At 42.3% G+C, this 22,546-nt stretch overlaps 1 pseudogene; it reads left to right on the forward strand.

The window, feature by feature from the left end:
- LOC122733970 overlaps positions 1-22,546 on the forward strand; it is a 198,841-nt pseudogene that overhangs the window by 85,485 nt on the left and 90,810 nt on the right.

Raw genomic sequence — 22,546 nt, forward strand, 5'->3', positions numbered from 1 at the left:
ACCTCACTGGTTTTTAGGCTAGCTTTAATTATTTGGACGTTTTTGCAGTATGTAACATAAATTTGCCTCTAATCAATACATGCTGAATTGAATACTTCTACAATAACAATCCAGTCTTGATTTTGATATTTTTCTCCTCCTTCATTTAGGGGAACAGAAGTGCTGGCCTATGAAAGTCTCTTCCCATGAGATCACTGACAATATGAAAGTAATTCCCATCCTGGGGATGAGAGTACGTAAGGACTATTCTCAAGGATCTTTGAGCTTGGTGATACCAGCATATTATGGTTTTGTTGTTCAACCATTGACATCCAAAACACACCATGACTTCCATTTTCTATTATTTGTCACTGCAGTAAGAGTGTAACAATGAGAAACAATCCATCTTGCCACCATGCCCTCTATGTGCCCCAGTTGTACCTGATACAACATTTTGTATAATTGTCATAAAAGTTGTATTATGTACAATAGTGGCTCTTGGAGAAAAACCTTCTTGCTAGATTGCCAAGACTTTAGACACTATTGGGGAAAAGGAACTGTGCCCTTGTCAACTTCTACTGATTGTTGGTCCAGATTTTCCTTGAACATTTCCATTGTAGTGTTGGAGGGTTTCTCTATTGCCACCTAATGTAGATCGCTCTATATTTGTGCATTGCTCCCAATGTCAAGAAGGTTTTCATGATGTCAAGTCCAAATTTACCTCCATGAAATCCGTAATATGAGTATTCCAGAGGATAAAAGATGATATGTCCTTTGCTTCCCAATGGTGAGGTAAGGGATATGCAATGCATGACAAGTTGTTGAATTCTGGACATAGCCATTGGGGCCATTTGGTTCACTTGACTATGTAGATTTCCTACGAAGGTTTTCTTCATTCATGATTGCTCTGTGCATTTGTAGGCAGGCTGGGATATGGGTGAAGATGTAGAGAGAATGAAAGTTAAGTGCTTATATATATTTTTTTTCTGAATTTTGAATTTAATTAATAAGTATGCTTTACTTGGCAGGGTGGCTGGAAAAATCAAATGAGATAATTTGTTTTACACAAATTAGAATAGTGTCTGGAAAATAACAAGTCCTACTACAAAAATGCTTCCCCCTTCTCTTCCCTTAGTTAAATTTAATTGACCACTCATTTCTCAGCTATCTTGGAAATGAGTTTCATTCTTCTTCAGGCAGGGGAATGGATTAGTTGACCCTCTCAAGTCCTTGGTCTCTGAGATTGCAAGTCATGTTGTTGTTCTTCAGTCATGTCTAACTCTTCCTGACCCCATTTGGGGTTTTCTTGGCAGAGATACTGGAGTGGTTTGCCATTTCCTTCTTCAGTTCATTTTACAGATGAGGAAACTGAGGCAAACACAGGGAAGCAACTTGCCCAGGGTCACACAGCTAGTGTCTGAGACCAGATTTGAACTCAGGTCTTCCTGATTCTAGGCTTGGCGCTTCATCCATTGTAGTGCCCAAGGAAATCCTAGAACCCCTACTGTGTGGCAGTTTGTACTTTGGTGGCATTCACCAACTGCCTCCAGCCCTCATGGGTATTGCCAGTTACAACTGTGGGTCTCAGAAGAATAAGTATATTAAAGAGAAAAGCAAATATCTTCTAATCATTGCTTCGTTCGGACACTGTGTTCTTCCTTTTGTAGATTCTGTCAAAAGATTTGTGTCCATAGAGAGTGTTGGTAAGGTGCTTTATAGCTAAACCATTATGAATGTGGGAGGACTTTCTAGAAAAGGCATTTGCCCTCCCAACTTCCTGATGATTTTTGATTCAGACTCTTGACTGATGACCTCTCACGAGGAGAATGTAAATACTGCCATCTTCAGAACCCATTCTGTTTTAGGCTAATTCTGGTGATTTGAATATTTTCCCATCACATAAGACATTCACCTCCAACCAATATGAATCCCTTTCCAATGACCATCCATTTTGGACTCTGACATTTTTTTCCTCCTTCATTTAGGGGAATGGAATAGCTGACTATTCAAATGAATGGTCATTTGCCACACAGAGAATCAACAACATCAAGCCCCATCCTGGATGTGAGACTGGATAAGGACAATCCTCAGAGATCTTTCAGCTCAGTGATCCCAGCATATTAGAGTTTTGTTTTTATCACCAACACCATTACTATCATTTTCCATTAGCCGATGCTACAGCAGGAGCAGACAAATAGTCGTCTGTGCTCCCCTGATGCCTCATTTGTACCTAATACAACATTTTGTATGATGCAATGAAAGTTGTATTATGTACAAGAGTGGCTCTTGGAGAAAAAACCTTCCTGTCAGCTAGTCAAGACTCCGGAGATGGTTGGGACAAGAACTGTGCCTGCTTCAACCCTGATGATTGTTGATAGAGACTGCTCCTTAACATTTCTTTGTTGCCTCAATAAGGAGTCCCCTATGCCACCAAGTACAGTTCATTATTCTTGGGTTATGACTTTGAATGTCAAAAGGGTATTTCTGATAGCAAGTCTAAATTTGTCTCTGTGAAATCCACACAGAGGCCAGAGGCCCAGCATTCTAGAGGATGAAAGGTGAAGCATGCCTGCCCAACACCCTCCTGACAAAGAGGTGATGGGTGTATGGGCGAGCTCTAGGAGTTGTGAATGTTTGGATAAAGCCAGTGAGTGGATTGGCTTCACCTGACCATACACATTTGTTAGGATAGTTTACTTTTTCCTTTTTTTAATTTTTGTACTGTGGGTGTTTGTGCATGGGTGGATTTGACAGGGAAGATTTAGAGTAAAACTTAATGTGTTTTTAAAAAATATTTCCTGAATTGAGTTTAATTAATTGTATGCTCTACTTGGCAGGGAGGCTGTGAGAATCAAATGAGATAATATATGTAAAATACTAGGCTTGACAAATAGTAGGAGCCATATAAATGTTTCTTTTTTTGGGGGGGGGGCAATGGGGGTTAAGTGACTTGCCCAGGGTCACACAGCTAGTATGTGTCAAGTGTCTGAGGCTGGATTTGAACTCAGGTACTCCTGAATTCAGGGCTGGTGCTTTTTATCCACTACGCCACCTAACTGCCCCATAAATGTTTCTTTATTCCCTTTCCCTCACCTTCTCTTGCCTAAATTCAGATGACCGTTTCTCAACTACGTTCATCATGACCTTTGGTCTTCCTACAGGGGAATGAATTGGTTGACCTCTGAGGTCCCTTTGGTCTCAGAGATTGGAAATTATAGCAGCCCTACCGTGTTGGGGATTTGTTCCCATGATTGTGCTATTGTGATTTTCACTATCTTCAAGCAGCACTCCTGGGTGGTACCAGTTATAATTGTGTCTATGAAAAATGAGCATATCAGAAAGAAAATGATCTGGCTGTTCCACCAGTAGCCCTCATCATGGGGATCTTGTTCATGTTCTAGATTGGATTCAAAGCAGGTCAGAGTCCACAAAGAATACTGGTAAAGTGCTTTGTAGCTAAACAACCCAGAGTGTGGAAGGACTTAGCAGAAAGATTCTCTGCCTTAGAAAACCCCCTGATGATTTTGGATAAAGACTGACTGATGACCTCGTGTGAGATTAGGGTGAAAGTACTGCCCTCTTGGGAAACTCATTCTGCTTTAGCTTAGCTTCTATTATTTGGATATTTTCCTATAGCATTGTAACTTAAATTTGCCTCTAACCAATACATGCTGAACTGAATAACTTTATACTGACCATCCATTTCTGACGTTGTTTGACATTTTCCTCATTCTTTTTCTTCATTTAGGGGAATGGAACAGTTGACCTCTAAGGTCACTTTCCAGACAGAGAACTGATAACATAAAGCTAATTCCCATCCTGTGAGTAAGGTTGGATATTGACAATTTTCAGAGATCTTTCCTCTTGTTGATCCCAGCATATTATGGCATTGTTTTTCAAATAATGCCATTGAAACCACACCATTGCTAACATTTTCTTTCATTTGGTTCTGCATCAGGAGCACAACAATGAAATAACATCTCTCCTGGGACTGTGACCTCCATGTGCCTCAGTTGTACTCGGTACCATATTTTATATTGCGATAAAAGTGGTGTCATGTACAATTGTGGCCCTTGGAGAAGAATCTTCTAGCAAGATTGCTAAGACTTCAGAGATAACTGAGTTAGGGAACTGTGCCTTCTCCAACCACTGATAATTATTGCTCATCTCCATGGTGCTGTTGTTAGAGGAGATCTCTATTGCTAACTAATGAAACTCATTATTATTGTGCGATAAAGCACAATTGAGTTGTGAAATTTTTGGACATGGCCAGCAAAGGGATTTGCTTCATTTGACCATATGTGTTTGTTATGATGCTTTACTTTTTCTTTTTTTTTAATTGCTATACAGTGCATGTTTATGTGTGGGCAGATTGATGTGGGAGATTTGGATAGAATGAAAATAGTACTTTGTTTTTTAGTGAGGCAATTGGGGTTAAGTGACTTGCCCACGGTCACACAACTAGTAAGTGTTAAGTGTCTGAGGCCAGATTTGAACTCAGGTACTCCTGACTCCAGGGCCAGTGCTCTATCCACTACGCCACCTAGCTGCCCCGAAAGTAGTACTTTTGACATACATCCTGGATTGAATTTAATAGTATGTTCTACTTGGCTGTGAGGATCTAATGAGATAATGTGTGTAAAACATACTTAGCACAGTGCCTGGCAAATAGGAGGCGCTACATAAATGCTTATTTATTTCTTTCCTATACCCTTTCTCTTTCCTTTTCAATTCAACTGATAAGTTATTTCTCAGCTATGTTGTAAGCAAGATTCATTCTTCTTGCAGGGGAATAGATTGGTTGACCTCTGAGGTCCCTTTGAACTCTGACATTGGAAATCATAGAACCCCTACTGTGTAGTGGATTAGATGAAGTAAATAGTATTGATGTCTTATAAGCCTATGTTCCCATGAATGAACTTTTGTTCTTTCCATAAATTCACCCAGTATTCCAAGCTACAGTTGAGTGTCTCAGAAGAACAAGCATATCAAAGAGAAGAACAACGATTTTCTAACCAGTCTTCAAGTTGCCTCATATGGACACTGTTCTTCATTTTGTAGATTCAATAGAAAGAATAGTGTCCATAGTGTGTGTTAAAGTTCATTGTAGCCAAATAACCCAGAATGTGGAAGGACTTTGGTATAAAGGATCTCTATCTCATGATTCCTCTGATGATATACATCCAGACTCTGACTGATGACCTCCCATGAGAGAAGAGCATAAGTACTGCCTTCTTGGGAAACCCACTATGGTTTAGGCTAGCTGTAATGATTTGATTCTTTTCATAGTTATATCCATGATGATTTGAATACTTTTCCAATGACCATCCATTTCTGACTTTGTCTCGTATTTTCCTCCTTCTATTTCATTTAGGAAAAAGGAAAAGCTGATTTCTGAGGCCACTTTTAATATTGAATCAACATAAAGCTAATTTTCATCCTAGGAATGAGGATGGCTAAGGACAACTTTCAAAGATCTTTCAGTTTGATGATCCTGGCATATTATGGTTTTGTTTTTCAGTCAATACCATTCAAAGCACATCATTATGACTGTTTTCCATTATGGGCTCAGCAGTAGAAGAATAACAATGAAAAACTATCCTGCCACCATGTCCTCCATGTGCCTCAATTGTACCTGATACAACATTTTGTATATTGTACTAAAAGTTGTATTATGTACAGTAGTGGCTCATGGAGAAAAATCTTATAGCCAGATAGCCAAAAGTTCAGAAATGGTTGGGACAAGGACTGTGATCTCTCCAACTCTTGATGATCATTATTCCAGACTTTTTTTTTTAATATTTTCGTAATGGTTTTAGAGGGGATCTCTACTGCTATGTAATGAAACTCATTAGGCTTGTGCATTGCTCTGAATGTCAAGAAAGTTTTCATGATATCAGGCCTTAGTGTGCCTTCATGAAATATACACAGTGGTCAAGGATTCCTTTAAAGAAATGATGAAGTATGCTCTCCCAGCCCCTTCCTGATAAAGGGGTAATGGGAGTACAATGCATCTAATTTGTAGATTGGTTATGACAATCAAATTAGATAATATTTTTTAAAAGGTCTTAGAGTATCTGGCATACAGTTGGCAATCTATAATTGCTTATTCCCTTCCCCTCTTTCCCTTCTAATTCAATCAAACTGACCATTGATTTCTCAGTTATTTTGAACATCAGCTAACCAATACATGCTAATTTCCACTGACTATCTATTTCAGACTTTGAACTTTTCTTTCTCCCTCTTTATTTAGGGAAGTGAAATAGTTAACTTATTAAATCACTTTCCACCAAAACATAAAAAACATAAAGCTAATTCCCATCCTGGTGGTGTGGTTGGATAAGGACAACTCTCAGATCCTTTAGCTTGGTGATGCCAGCATAAGATGGATTTATTTTTCAACCAATGTCATTCGAAGTACACAATTACAACCATTTCCTGTTATTTGGGTCTGCAGTAGGAACGGAAAAACGAAAAATCATCTGACCTGTACTTTACCTTGACTTCCATGTACCTCAGTTGTACTAGATAGAACACAATAGTAGCTCTTGGAGAAAAACCTTTTTAGCCATATAGGAAAGAATTCTTATGTTAAGGTTTAGACAAGGAACTCTGTCCCCTTAAAGCCCTAATGATTCTTGGTCCAAATTTTCCTTGGACATTCCCACCGAGGTGTCCTAGGGAATCTCTTTTGCCACCAAATACAGCTCCATAAACGTTTGCAAGACTGAATGTCAAGAGGGTATTCTTGACATCAAGTTCAAATTTGCCTCTGAAATCCACACAGAGGACTGGGATTCTAGATAATAAAAAGAGGAAGCATGCCCCTTGCTTCCGGAGGGAGAGCTAGCTGATGTCTGTGCAATGCATGATAACTTGTGAATTTTGAGACATGACCAGTGAGGGGATGTGCTTCACTTGAGTTTGTACATGTTATGATGGTTTACTTTTTCTTTTGTTGGTTGTATGGTATATCTTTGTGGCTGGGGGCGGGGTGGGGTATAGAGGGAAGATTTGTTTGGATAGAGTGAAAGTTATTGCTTTTTTATATACTTCCTGGATTAAGTGTCATTAGTAGTAGCATCTACCTCACAGGACGCTCCTGAAGATCAAATAAGATAATATTCACAAGAAGCACTTAGATGCCTGGCACACAGTTGGCAATCTGTAATTGATTATTCCCTTGGACTCCTTTCCTGCCCCTAATTCAATTCAATTGATCATTCATTTCTCAGCTATGTTGTAGATGAGCTCCATTCTTCATGTAGACCAATGGCTAGGTTCATCTCTGAGGTCTCTTTGATCTCTGAATTCCTTTTTATCTCTGAGATTGGAAATCAGAATCACAACTGTGTTGGATTAGATGAAGCAAAAACTGTGGGAGGCCTTGTAGGCCTGGGTCCCCATGATTCTAACTTTGGTTGTTTCCACCAACTTCTTCAAGCACAATCCAGTTTTCCACACTATAGTTGGGTGTTTCAGAAGAATGAGTAAATCAAAGGAAAAAACGATGATCTTCTAACCAGTCCTGCAGCTGCCCCACATGAACAATATTCTTCATTTTGGAGATTTTATATAAAGAATTGTGTCCATAGAGAATGGAGGTAAAGTGCTTTGCAGTTAAACAAAGTGTGAAGTGCTTTGGAAGAGTATGGAAGGACTTTTGTGGGAAGGACCTCTACCTTAACAAACCCCTGATGATTTTGCATCCAGACTGACTGATGACCTCTGGTGAGAGGCTGGCATAAGAACTGCTATCTTGGGAAATCCATTCTGCTTTAGGCTACCTCTAATTATTTGGATAGTTTCCCAGGGTGTCACTTAAATTTACATCTAACCAATACATGCTCAATTGAATATCTTTATGTTGACCGCTTCTGACTTTGACATTTTCCTCCTTTATTTAGGAGAAAGGAATATCTGACCTCCAAGCCATCTTTTCCAGTTATTTGGCAATGCAGTGGGAGCATCACAAACATGCAAAAAACATCTATTCTGTCACCATGACCTCCACTTGCCTCCATTGTACCAGATACAACATTTTGTATATTGTTATAAAAGTTGTATTATGTACAATCGTGGTTCTTGGAGAAGAACCTTCTAGTCATGTAGCCTAGAGTTTGGGAATGGTTGGGATAATGACATCTACTCTCTCAAATACCTGAAGATTATTTTTTTTGTTTTTTTGGTGAGGCAATTGGAGTTAAGTGACTTGCCCAGGGTCACACAGCTAGTAAGTGTTAAGTGTCTGAGGTCTGATTTGAACTCAGGTCCTCCTGAATCCAGGGCCAGTGCTTTATCCACTGAGCCACCTAGCTGCCCCTACCTGAAGATTATTGATCCAAATTTTCCTTGAATGTTTCCATGGTGTCATGGTTGGGGTCTCTACTGCCACTTAATGCAGCTCACTATACTTGTACATTATTCTGAATATCAAGAGGGGTGTCTTGATAAGAAATATACACATTTCTCGATGATAAAAGATACAGCAATGTCCCTTATTTTCTGATGGGTATGAAGTGAATGATGAATTCGGCATTTTTCAACATAGCCTGTGAGGGGATTTACTTCCCTCGACTTTGTACATTTGTTATGATGGTTTACTTTTTTAGCATGTTTGTGGCTGGGTGGGGAGGGGGGAGGAGATTTAGAGAGAATGAAAGTTAATGCTTTTTTTACATACTCTCTGAATTGAGTATAATAGTAACATTTACCTCACTGGGGGTGGGGGTGGGGTTGAGAGGATCAAAAGAGATAAGATTTGTTGTTTTGTTTGTTTGTTTTTGTTTTTTTGTGGGGCAATGGGGGTTAAGTGACTTGCCCAGGGTCACACAGCTAGTAAGTGTCAAGTGTCTGAGGCCAGTTTGAACTCAGGTACTCCTGAATCCAGGGCCGGTGCTTTATCCACTGTGCCACCTAGCCGCCCCGAGATAATATTTGTTAAAAGCAGTTAGATGTTAAAAGGCACACAGTTGGCAATCTGTAATTGATTATTCCCTTCGACTCTTTCCCTTCTAATTCAATTCAATTGATCATTCATTTCTTGGCTATGTTATAGATGAGCTTCATTCTCCAGGCAGGGGGATGGACTGGTTGACCTTTGAGGTCCCTTTGTTCTCTTGAGATTGCTGTGTGTTGAATCAGATGAGGTAAAAACTGTTTGTATGTATGTGTATCCATTTGTGTTTCTATCCACCACCATCCAAAGCACAGCATTGCTTCAGTTTTCAAGTGTTGGCTTTCCTGTAGTAGCATGTCTAAGGCACACCATCATTCCTGTCATCATTCCCTCCATCTGCCTCAGTTGTACAAATGTGACATTTTATAGATAAATGATAAAGTAGTCATATTATGTGCAGCAGTGGCATTAGGAGACAAACCTTCCAGTTAGACAATCAGGATTTCAGAGATGCCTGGGACAAGGAGCTGTACCTTCTAATACCTCAGGTGGTTTTTGGTCCAGACTTCCCTTGAAGTCTTTCTTGGAGGTGTGATAGGAATCTCTACTTTCACCTAAGGAAGGTGGAATTCTTCCTCATGGGTTTGAACATCAAGAGGGTTTTCCTGAATGCTCTCCACATCCAGAGAGAGAACTATGGATTCTGAATACAGATCAAAGCATACTATTTTCACTTTTTTGGTGGCTTTTCCCTTCTGTTTCTCCTTTCACAATACGACTAATGTGGCAATGTGTTTAACATGATTGTAACGTATAACCTATATCAGATTGCTTGCTGTCTTAGGGAGGGGGGATGGAAGGGAAGGAGAAAAAAAAATTGAAACTCGAATTCTTATAAAAAATGAATGTTTATCTTTACTGGGAAAAAAAAATACCATTTACCAGATTTTTTGTTTTTTTTTTATTTTAATTTTTAATTTTCTCAATTACATGTAAAGATATTCTTTGAGTTCTAAATTATTCTACCACTCTCCCTTCCCTCCCCCCTCCCGAAGCCACCAAGCAATTTGATATAGGTTATACATTATAATTACGTTAAACATATTTCCACATTAATCAGAACAAAAGGAAAAAAATGGAAGAAAAAATAAATAAGAATGACAACAACAGAGCAACAACAAAAGCGCTGCATTCTGACTGGTGAGGCAATTGGGGTTAAGTGACTTGCCCAGGGTCACACAGCTAGTAAGTGTTAAGTGTCTGAGGCCAGATTTGAACTCAGGTACTCCTGACTCCAGAGCCGGTGCTCTATCCACTGCGCCACCTAGCTGCCCCTAAAGTAATGATCTTTTAACATTAATTTATTTTTAACATTCATTTAAAAAAATTCTGAGTTCCAAACTGTCTCCCTCCTTCTACCCATTGAGAAGGCAAGCACATATGTTGCCCATAGTACATGTGAAATCATGCAAAACATTTTTGTATTAGCCATGTTGCAAAAAATGGAGAAAAATAAAGAAAGTGAAAGAAGTCTGCTTTAATCTCCACTTGGACTTCATTAGTTCTTTCTTTGGAGGGGGACAGCATTTGAAATCATGAGTCTTTGGAATTGTCTTGCATTATTGTATTAATCAGAGTAAAACAATGACCTAATCATTCCTCTATCTACCTTATATGACAGTGTTCATCATTTTGTAGGTTCTGTGCAAAGAAGAATAGTGCCCATAGAAAATGTCAGTAAAGTGCTTTATAGCTAAGCACCCCGGAGTGTGGAAGGACTTTTAAGAAAATAATCTCTGTCCTACAAAACCCCTGATGATTATGGATCTCCCATAGGAAGCTGCATTAGGTGACAGCTTTGATTGATAATCTCCCATAGGAAGAGGATATAAGTGCTGCCATGTTGGGAAACCCATTGTGTTTTAGGCTAGTTCTAATTATCCGAATAGATTCCCTGCATGTGATTTCAATTTGCTGCTAATCAATACATGCTGAATTGAATATTTTTACATTGACCATCCATTTCTGACTTTGACATTTTCTTCCTTCATTTTGGGGAATGGAATAGCTTTCTGAGGGCACATCCTATGGAGAGAGCTGTGGTCACATCCTATGGAAAGATTTAACAACATAAAGTTAATTCTCATCCATGGTGTAAGGTCGGATTAGGATAATTCTCAGAGATCTTTCAGCTTGGTGATTCTTGCCATATTTTGTTGGTTTTTTTCAACCAACACTATCCAAAGCATACCCTTACTACCATTTTCCATTATTGGGCTCTGCAGTAGGAGTACTACAAGGAAAAATATCTTTCTTGCCACCATGTCCTCCATTTGCCTCAATTGTACCAGATAATATTTTATATAATGCCATAAAAGTTGTAGTATGTACAATCGTGGCTCTTGGAGAAGAACCTTCAGTCAGATAGCCGGACTCAAACCTCTGATGATTGTTGGTCCAGACTTTCCTTGACATTTCCATGGTGGTGTTAGAGAGGGTCTCCACTATCACCCAATGCAGCTCATTATACTTTTGCACTGCTCTGAATGTCAAGAGGGTTTTCTTGTGCCTTTATAAAAATCCCCACAGAGGGGAGGAATTCCAGAGGATAAAAGATGAAGAATGTCTCTCACTTCCTGATAGAAAGGTAATGGGTTTACAATACATAATGAGTTAGTAATTTTTGGACATGGCCAGTGAGATTTGCTTCACTTGACCAAATACATTTGTTCTGATGGTTTTCCTTTTTGGTTCTTTTTGTACAGAGTACGGGGGGGATAGGATTTGGAGAGAAAGTTAATGCTCTTATATAACCTGAATTGACTTCAATTTCTGAGCTATATTATAGATGAACTTTATTCTTCAGGCAGGGGGATGAATTGGTTTACTTCTGATCACTTTAATATCTAAGACAAAATCGTTTCTGAGCTATGTTGTAGTTGTTCCTCATGCAGGGGGATAGATGGGTTGACTTTGGAGGTCACTTTCATCTCTGAGATTAGAAATCATCAAAGCTTCTACTGTACTGAATGAAGGTTGGTTGAAGTAAAAACTGAGGAATCTTGTAGTTTTGCTCTTCCATCCAACTTCCTCTCATACTCATTAGTATCAAAGGCTGTAATTGGCTGGTTCCAAAGTATGAGGATGTCAAACAGAAAAGCACGATATCCTGCTTCTACCCCTTTCAGTTGCCTCATTTGTACAATGGGTGATAGTTTGTTGATTCTTTCCAAAGGAACATATTGTAAAACTAGACTTGGCAAAGAACTTTCTGTCTAAACAGTCAGTAATATGTAGGAACTTTTGGAATAAGGAGAACTGGATGGTTGTTCCAACAGATTTTCCCTGAAGATTTCCAGGCATGTTTGGAGCAGAGGAATGCTACTTCCTCCAAATGCTGCTCATTATACTTGTGGATACATCTGACTGATGGCACAGTTTTCTTGACCTTGAGGGTAAATTTGCTGCTTACAAGTACTGGTGAAGCATTAGGATTCCAGAGAATGAAAGATGAAGCACACAACTCACCACTGGACAGAATAGTGATGGACTTAAAATTTAAAAGGACCTCAGACACTTAACACACACTTACTAGCTGTGTGACCCTGGGCAAGTCACTTAACCCCCATTGCCTCACTTAAAAAAATTTAAAAGGAGATGGGGGGGCAGCTAGATGGCACAGTGGCTAAAGCATCGGCCCTGAATTCAGGAGTACCTGAGTTCAAATCCGGCCTCAGACATTTGACACTTACTAGCTGTGTGACCCTGGGCAAGTCACTTAACCCCCATTGCCTGCAAACCCCCCCCCCCAAAAAAAAGGAGATGGGCATTTGTGGATATGGCCAATGAGGGGTTTTGTTTCAACTAGACCATTTCATTTTCCTTTTTGTCGTTTTATGGTATGTATATGTGTGTATGTGTTTGGGGTTTGAAAAAGAAAGAAAATTATTGCTTTTAAACATACTTGCTGATTTGAATTTAAAAGAATTCAATGGACAGTTCATTATTGAGCTATGTTGCAGTTGAAGTTCATTCCTCAGGAAAGGGGATGGATCGGTTGACCTGTAAGGACATTATCATGTCTGAGTGGAAATTATAGAAGGATCTTCTAAATTGATTGGTATGTCAAATGAAATAAAATCTCTGAGGAGTCTAACAGGCCAGACTTTCAATGATTATGCTTTTGTTCTTTCAACCAACTTTTTCCAGTACCACAGACTCCAAATGATTGTTAAGGTGTATGAGAATATCATACACAAATTCCTATCCTGCCTCTATCCCTTCTAGTTATCCTTTTTGCACAAGGTGCTCCATTTGTGGATTCTACCCAGATGAGCATCTTGTCTATAGACAAGATAGTAAAGATGGTAAAGAACTTTGAAGCAAACCAACCAAGAGTATGGAGGGGCTGATGGGAAAAAGGGTCTTTACCAAATCTGTGATGATGATGGATCCAGATGCCAACTGTAGACTTCAGGAGAGGAGGGAGAGACAGTATTACCACCATCTTAAGAAATCCATTCTTCTTTAAGCTAGTTCCCATCATTTGGACATTTCCCTTATATATACCCAACTAACCTTTGCTGCTAACCAGTATATGTTGAACTGAATGTAATTGTATTGGCCAGTTTTCTGGATATTGCTCCATTTTTTATTACAAGAATGGAAGAATTGACTTCTGATGTCACTTTCCTTCCTAAGACTACAAAAAAGCTAACTCCCATACTGGGTAGAAGGCTGGATATGGTCAACTCAGATCTTTCAGCGTAGAGATCCCAGGATAACATATTTACTTTTTAAACCATTATAATCCAACACTCACAGTTGCCTGACTAGTTGGTAAAAGCATAACTATGAGCTGTCCTTCAGATGCCAAAGTTGTGCCAGATGTTTTATTTTATAGATTGCGATAAAGGGAACATGTGCAGTCAAGGCTATTGACATAACTCATTCAAACCAAACAACCAAGAACTCAAACATTGTGAAAAGGACCTTACAAATCCCTTCACGATTACTGGTCTAGATTTAGCTGGAAAGAATTTCAGGTGTGTGTGTGTGTGTATGTGTGTGTGTCCCAATGCCATTCTGATGCAGCTTTTTCCATTTATAGATAGATTTGATTGATAGGATGGTTTTCCTGACATCTAGCCTAAGGTTGCCTTTCACAAATACTTGTAGTGAACTCCAGCTTAACAGGACCAGAGCTGAACTACATAGCCCCACAACTGACAGGGAGGTGACTAAAAAGCATAATGAGATGTGCATGTTTCAACATAGGCAATGTGGACATTTGCTTCACTCTAGTTCCTTTGTTCCTTCCTCCCATCTACTATTCTTCAGGAGAAGGATGAAGAGAGAAGGAAAGAAAAATCAACGCTTGTAAAAATACAGTAGAATGGAATTGAATTCATTGACCATTTCTTTCTGAATTCTGTTGTAGTTGAATATCACTGTACAGGCAGGGGGATAGACTGATTGACTTCTAAGGTCACTTAAATTTTTGAGGCCAGAAATCACAGAACAACCGGATTAGGTAAAAACTCTTGAGAGAATTTAGAGGCAACTATAAGCTTCCCTTTTCAACTATCTTGTTTTTGGTTTTGCCAGTTTCTCTTATCTGTTACCTGAGCTGTGGGCAGGGCTGGAGTTTTTGGCTGTCCAGTTCTTAGAAGAGTGACCTGAAGACCCACCACCCAAATCCACAAGGCTTGGACTTTATGCCTTTCCTTTGTTTCCTGCTAATATGTTTTCTACATTAAGTTTGTGACTGATTCTGCAAAGTACATGGAAAATGATGTATTTGATTTAAAACCATACCCTGTTCATAAAACATGTAGTTGTGTGTGGTGTAGCAGCACGTACGCCAGCAGTGGAGTCAGAAAATCGGGATATATTTTGGCAAAATACTGAATGGGATTTCTTTGGGCCTCTGTTTCCTTATTTGTCAAATGCTAAGGTTCCTGCCTATCTCAGAGGGGGTGTTGTAAAGGTCAAAATGAGCTTCCCTGTGAGTGGTACATACTGGAAAGAAGACAATAGGGGCACTGGGAGGGAGGGAGGAGGAAGAAGAGGAAGAAGAGGAGGAAGAGAGTAGACTATAGGCTAAGGAGCTGGGATTAAAAAGAGGATAGTACAGACATCTTGGGCAGAACCTGATGGAGAAAATGTCCTGAAAAGCCACAGCATGAGGAATGACCCTAAGTGGAAGCCCATGAAGGGCTACCTGCTTGCCTGCCTGCCTACCTACCCTCATATCAGCAAAAGGACTATCCATTTCAGTGGCCAGGTACATGTAGGGAACTTTAAAGACAAGGGAAAGCAGGAAGAAGCTGCTAAGGTGCGTCAGGATGGAGGGAGAAAAAGCACGAAGGAGGAGAAGGAAGCGAATTCTGCTGGCTTGCTCATTGTTAGGAGGGTTCTAGGAGAAGTCTGAAGGGCAAAAGGAAAAAGTCAGTCGGCATTTGTGAGGAACAGAGGACAGTGGGAAGATCCCTCCTTTCCAAGGGATGATTTGTGGTTTCCCAAAGGATGTAAGCAGCTGCCTGGCAAGAGATCACGTGCTGGACACCCTGATTCTTAATTCGATTGAGAAGAACCCCAGGGACTGATTTGCAGTAATTCAAACCCCAGAAAGTAAAGAATTTGACATGAACTTCAGATCTGAGAGGAAATTGGATTTATTTTGGAGGCAGGATCAAGAAAAGATGTTGTCTGGCTATGAGTCATGTAGCATGGTGGTCTCTGAAGACCCATGAAGCCACAGAGACGGGAGGGGTGGGCACAAGCAGTTGGCAACATACCAAAAATGACCCTCAAGTGCCACAAAGGTTGTCATTAGGGAAATGAACAATGGGTTGGCCAACCAAGATGGGTTGGTCATGTGGCCTGAGTGGCATCCTTCTGGGGTCAAGAGAAAATGAGGAAGGTCTTCAAAATGCTGAAGGGACCCTTTGTGGCACACACATAGGAGGGAATGGGTGAGATTCAGGGGATGTACAGCCAGGGATAAACCACACACCCTTGGAAGGGGTGCCCTTGTTGGCCAAGTCACTGAAGATCCTGGAGCACCAGGGGTAAAAAGAAGCCAGACTACTGGAGAAACTCTGGGGGGAATGCCCACTGAATCAGGAACAAAGTAGTAGATAAGCAGAAAAGCTGTCATGATGTATTCACAGCCCCAGTAAAAGTAGTATATGGGCATCGGGTTTAGCTGACGTAACACAGGTGTGAAGGACAGCTGTGGCAAGGGGCAAGTGGGTGTAATCACCTGCCTGGTGCTTTCCCTGTCAGGGACAAAGATCCTATATAGTTGGAGCAAGATCATAGGAGCTCATTTAGTGTGATCCTCTCTTTCTGCAAACAAGGAAACTGAGGCCCAGAAAGGGGAAGTGGCTTGGGCCTGTAGTCACACGGGTAGTGAGTGACAGGGCCATGTTTTCAACCAAGTCGTAGAATCCCAAATCCAGCACTGTTTCCGTTCGAAGTCCACACACCCACCGCAGATGCACAAAGGCCAAAGATGCAGGCCAGCCATGCATCTTGGTGCAAGCTGGGCAGCAGGACATACTTATCATTTCTGGGATAAGGAAGGGTATCTCTATTCAAACTGTCAGAGCCTGGGAGGCAGGCCCAGGATACAAGGGGAGATGGCACAGCAGCGCAGGTAACATGTGCCCACCAGACTGCAGGGGGGTCTCCTGAGGATGGAAGAGAAGGTTAAGGCAGCAACAGGGAGCACTGGGGTAGTGAAGGGGAGAAATAAAGAAGATGGATTTCAGTTTGTGATGGGAAGAAAGGTAGAGAGGAAACATAAAACAGCTAGGGCAATGAAGCAAGAACACAGCAAGGACAGGAGAAGCTGGCTCATGTGGGGGAAAGGGAGCAGAGAAAGCTGGCAGAGCGGGTGGGCCTCATCAGGAGACCAAGGGCCACATTTGGAGGCTCAGGGCCTGGGGGTGCCGGGAGGCTGGCTCCAAACCAAAGTCTACCTCTTCCTCCCTGCGTGACTGGACACAGGCAAGCCACTTCCTCTGACTGTGTGTGTCCAACACTTCCTGCTTGGGTTGCTCACTTGTTCTTGGGGTGCATGGAATCCAGAGGAAGTAGGAGTGGAATAGCATCCAGCAAGTTGGTTAGATTGGAGAGGATGTAGAGTTGGGGGGATGGTAAAAAGTGGGGATTACTTAATCTCCAGTCTAAAAAGGGCTCAAAACAGACTGTTACAGAAGAATTTGTTTTATCCTAGAAGTGATAGGGAGCTGATGAAAATTCTTGAGGGAGGGAGTGCCATTTGTCAATTTGGCACCTTGACCATTGACAACCTGTGTGACCCTGAGCAAGTCACTTAACCCCCTCTAGGGTGAGTTTCCTCATCTGGTAAACAACGGATATGCTGGGGATGGGCTATAAGCCCCCTTCTAGTTCAGAGTCTATGATGTTTGGAAGATAGAGCTTCAGAGAGGAAGAGAGATGAAGCCAGGAGCCAGTAAGGAAGCTATTGCAGTAGTCCAAGGGACAGGTAATGAGAGCCTTCACTGGGGTGGTCACTGCCTGGCTGGAGGCCCAGTATGCTCTCCACCATAGTAGCCCTGGCTGGTCCTGTCCTTGGCCTGAAACTTCAGATGATTACTCTACCATCTCCATACATTCTATAACATAAGGACTTGGTTAACTTTCTTTCTTTCTTTCTTTTTTTTTTTGCGGGGTGATAAGGGTTAAGTGACTTGCCCAGGGTCACACAGCTAGTAAGCGTCAAGTGTCTGAGACTGGATTTGAAATCAGGTCCTCCTGAATCCAGGGCTGGTGCTTTATCCACTGCACCACCTAGCTGCCCCACTTGGTTAACTTTCAACAATTTTCTTCTCTGGGCTCCTATGCCCTAAGACAGGAAACTTGGGACACTCTGGGCACAGCACCTACCCCTCAGGAGTTTTAGCTAGCTGGAACTCTGCCTGTAAGATAGGGTACAGTGACGTAGAGGACAGTTTGATGGAGGCGCAGTTGGGGTGGTTGAAGGAGCCACCCTTGTCCATTAGAGGGCTCAGGAAGAACCTTGGGCAAGTTGTTCTGAGGCAAGTGCATTGTGGAAGTGGCAATTAGCCTCAGGGAAGAAGCACAGGCTCAGAGAAGGATTTCTCCCCTGGGGCAAACCCCTTTTTGTCCTGTACTAGTTATAGCTCTGTCCCCCAGTATGCTGAGACTGACTCACCTCTTGTAAGCAGGCAGTTAACAGTATGACAAAAGGAAGTTTTTCCAAAAAGATAGAAGATTCTTGAATAAACAAACTATTGGTCCCAAAGACAGACGCAGGTTGGGGTTACAACAAGTAGAGGGTCTGGAGTCAGGAAGACCAGGGTTGGAAGCCAGCCTCAGACACTTACTAGTTGTGTGACCCTGGGCAAGTCACTTAAGCCCTGTCTGCCTCAAGTTTCTATCAAACACAGGAATAATAATAGCACCTACTTCCCAGGATCAATCCTTGTGGAGGATAAAGTGATATTTACACAGCACCTTATAAACCTTAAAGCACTGTGTAAACACTAGTTATCTGAATTGTTGTCATTGATATTATATTTCCAGAATTGCTTGTAGTCCAAAGGTGAGAACTCTTTCAAGTCTTATCTTTTCCTGGGTTCAAATCTTGGCTCTGTCCTTACTATCGGAGTGACTTGGGGCAATTCACACCCAATTTCTCTGGAAAATGACAGGGTTGGATTCCTAAGGTTATACCCCACTCTAAATGAATGTTTCTCCCTTTCCTGTTTCTTTGGGGGGAGGGCATAGAATCTACAGATCTGATCTTCTGATCTATCCAATTAACATGGATAATGTGTATTTGCCAACCTGGACATTATCTCTCTTTCAAAACAGACACAAGTTGTCTTAAATAAAAATCCCAAGCCATGTTGGGCTCCAGTTTCCTCATTCAAAGGGGGTTCATTCTCTCTCCTATAACCTCCTCGTTTTAGGTATATGCCCAAGGGACTGTCCTGGGTGCTCTCTGTCTTCCCTCTCCCTCCTCAGCTCCCATGGGAGCGTCTATATGACTTCTCCTGCATCTCTATATTCAGCCCTATTCTCTCTGACTTTTTGAGGGCTGGGACTGTTTTTGTTTTTGGTTTTTTTTTTTTTTTGGTGAGGCAATTGAGGTTAAGTGACTTGCCCAGGGTCACACAGCTAGTAAGTGCCAAGTGTCTGAGGCCGGATTTGAACTCAGGTCCTCCTGAATCCAGGGCTGGTGCTTTATCCACTGTGCCACCTAGCTGCCCCTGGGCTGGGACTGTTTTTGTCTTCATCTCCCTAGTACTTCAAACAATGCCTAGCACACAGTAGGCACTTAATTAATGATTATTGGATTGATTCCTGTCCTGTCACTTTCCCTTGAACTACCAGCACCTTCAAGCAGTTTCTCAGACTAGATGGGGAATGGACAGAGCTCTCCATCATTTGGGGTCCCCTTCTCCATATCAACTGAGGGATACAATTGCTAACATTTTGTGGGTACCACTGATCCCCTCCATTGGGCTATCCATTTTTTGCTAAGTCGTCCTTCAGTTACCAGTCTCTTCCCCCCAGGCTAGCTTTGGTGGGTCCTCTAGCATAGAGGGCCCCCCGGCCCCTACCATATTCCTATATCAGCCAGGGTGAGGAGGGGAGAAAGGAATTTGTTCCTCCTTCTGCCAAATTTCCCAGCTGTTGAGAAATTCATTTCAGCTATTCCGGGTACATAATGTCTCACTCTTCCACAGCCTCTTTTTTTCTCTTGTCCATCCATCTGAACAACTCGGTTGGCCCGCTTCCCTTCTTTGTAAGTCTATTCCGGCACTCAGGTCCGCTGATTCCAAGGCCAGGCCGCTTCCCACAACCCCCACTACACCCCCTTGAGCTTGGGACAGCCAGCTGCTGAGCAGGGCGGCTGCTGCCACCTGGCTGCTCCCCACACAAAGAGTCATTTCTTCACTTCTGGGGAGCAGGGGGTGGGAGGGGGGGAGTCACACATTTGCTCTAGTAGCTTCTCCCCTGGGGATCGACTAGGACAGCCGGGCCATTTATAACGTAGAGGGGGTCTGTTGGCAGTATCAGTCTAGCTCTTAGAAGCCCAGTTCCAGAAGAGATCTAGGATCAGGAAGGCCAGTGTCTGTAAACCTAAACCTCACCACATTTGCTTAGGTTTTCAGAAGTAAAGGGTCTTGGGCAATCAAAGCTTGACAGACTGGGGACAATGTGCTACCAACCAGGGGTTGGTGAACCCTGATAACTGCTTAAAGCGCCTCCCACCCTCCCCCTCCCCGTACCCACCGGTGTAGGATTCACACGTCAGAACTCTTGAGGCAAAGGCATTATCTGGTGTGGCCCACTCCTCCGCCCTTAGAGGGTGCTGCTCCCAGATGCCTCTCCCCACTATCCAATGCCAAAGTCACTCCCAGAGAGTAAATGAAGTGCTTGCACACACAACTAGACAGTCATTTGTCTGAAAGGGATCTGGGGGGTTTTGGTGACTCGAGGTGGGCCAATGTCTCAAGGTCAGGCAGGCAATAAGTGGCAGAAACAGCTGCCGAGGACCCTTCCACCTCTTAGATGATGCGATTCTGTTACAAAAAGACCTGATGTGATGATGCCTCACTTCCCCCCACATACACAGGAAAGAAACTCAGTCCTTACAAGAGCAAAGAGAAGCAGAGAAGCTTCACAATAAGTGAAGAAATTGGAGGAAAGAAGCAAAACCAAAGAGCAAATGAAGAGGCTCCAGATGAGGCTTCACCCTTGGTGTGTCCTGGACCCCCTGGGTAGGCATTGTGGGGAAGCCAATGGTTTCCTCTTTGACAATGATGGTTTTGTTTTTGTGGTGAGGCAATAGGGGTTAAGTGACTTGCCCAGGGTCACACAGCTAGTAAGTGTCATGTGTCTGAGGGCAGATTTGAACTCAGGTCCTCCTGACTCCAGGGTTGGTGCTCTATCCACTGCACTACCTAGCTGCCCTGACAACGACTTTTTTTTTAATAACTTTTTAAAAAAAATTTTGTGGGGCAGTGAGGGTTAAGTGACTTGCCTAGAGTCACATAGCTAGTAAGTGTCAACTGTCTGAGGGCAGATTTGAACTCAGGTCCTCCTGAATCCAGGGCCAGTGCTTTATCCACTGCGCCACCTAGCTGCCCCCTAAGAGCCCCTGTTAAAAAGAGGCCAGAAAGGATTCAAACCAGAAGAAAGATGCCACTTCTTGGACATCCTAGAACACTTGAGCATTTATTAAGTACCTGTTGTATGCCAGGCACTGTGCTCAGCCCTGAGCATATAAAGGCAAAAGCCTAACAGTCCTTCCCTTCAAGGAGATGACATTGGACTAGTGGGAAGCCCCTCATTTACAGATAAGTAAATAAAAAACAGACAGAAAAAAATACAAAGGAATTTCTGGAGGTTGAGGATGCTGCTAAGCACTGGAAGACATCAGGAAAGGCCTTTCATAGATTTCCCTTGAGCCAAGCCTTGAAGGAAACTAAGGGTTCTGTGAGGTGGAGGTAAGGACTGAGAATGTTCCATGGTGAGGGAGATAAGCCACATAAAGGTGCGATATGGCAACTGGGTCAAAGGAGAGAAAGGGGCAGCTGAAAATTTGGAAAAAGACATATCAAAATGGTGCCACAAGAGTCACTGAAGTCGGTAAAGAATCAGCTGGGTGGTGCAGTGGCTAGAGCACTGGACCTAGAGTCAGGAAGACTTGAGTTCAAATCTGGCCTCAGGCACTTACTAGCTATGTGACCCTGGGCAAGTCACTTCACCATGTTTGCCTCAGTGCTTCCAAAATGGTCCACTTCTGGGAGAGGTACAGTTATTGCTCTCCTGATCTTTACAAAGGAAGGCCCCCTAGTTCCCTGTTGCCACATGTTAGTCCTCTTCTCTGCTTTGGTACCGTGACCCAGGTCCCTCCCTTGTGATCAACCACCAGCGCTCCTCTCTGCCCTAGAATTTGGACCAAGAACTGCATGTGGGCAACAGTGTTGCCAATCAGCACCAGTTGTACCCAGTGCCAGTAAAGGGTCCCCTGTTATCTCTGAGCTGTTGTCTGACCCCCTCACCATCTCTGGACTGAGAGCTACCAAAGCTATTGCTGCTGCTGTTGCTGCCGTTGCCTCCACCACTGCTGCTGCCACCACCACTGTCGCATGTGTAGCCTCTGGAAAGACCTCTACCTTACCTCTGCCTCACTGTTTCAGACTTTTCCCATGTACCTCTTACAAAAGTTTTCTCAGGCCAGAGAAACGTTTTGCCCTGACTTTTTGTTTTGTTTTTGTTTTTGTTTAGTGAGGCAATTGGGGTTAAGTGACTTGCCCAGGGTCACACAGCTAGTAAGTGTTAAGTGTCTGAGGCTGGATTTGAACTCAGGTACTCCTGACTGCAGGGCAAGTGCTCTATCCACTGCGCCATCTAGCTGCCCATGCCCTGACTTTTTGTTGGCTTTGCTGCTTCCAAATTTGATTTGAGGCTTTTTTTTTTTTTTTTTTTTTTACAAATAGAGATGCCATTTTTTCCCCTCACCATAGTTCATGGACCCTTTGAAATCTATCCCACCAATCCCTTGTGGTCCTGTGGATCCCAGATTAAGAACTCCTACCTAAGTAGACTATTTGAGGTGTTCTTTTAAAGTTATTTAGACGAGAGTGTTGAGAGAGT

The sequence above is a fragment of the Dromiciops gliroides genome, chromosome X (genome assembly GCF_019393635.1).
Source record: "Dromiciops gliroides isolate mDroGli1 chromosome X, mDroGli1.pri, whole genome shotgun sequence".
In the NCBI taxonomy this organism is placed as follows: domain Eukaryota; kingdom Metazoa; phylum Chordata; class Mammalia; order Microbiotheria; family Microbiotheriidae; genus Dromiciops; species Dromiciops gliroides.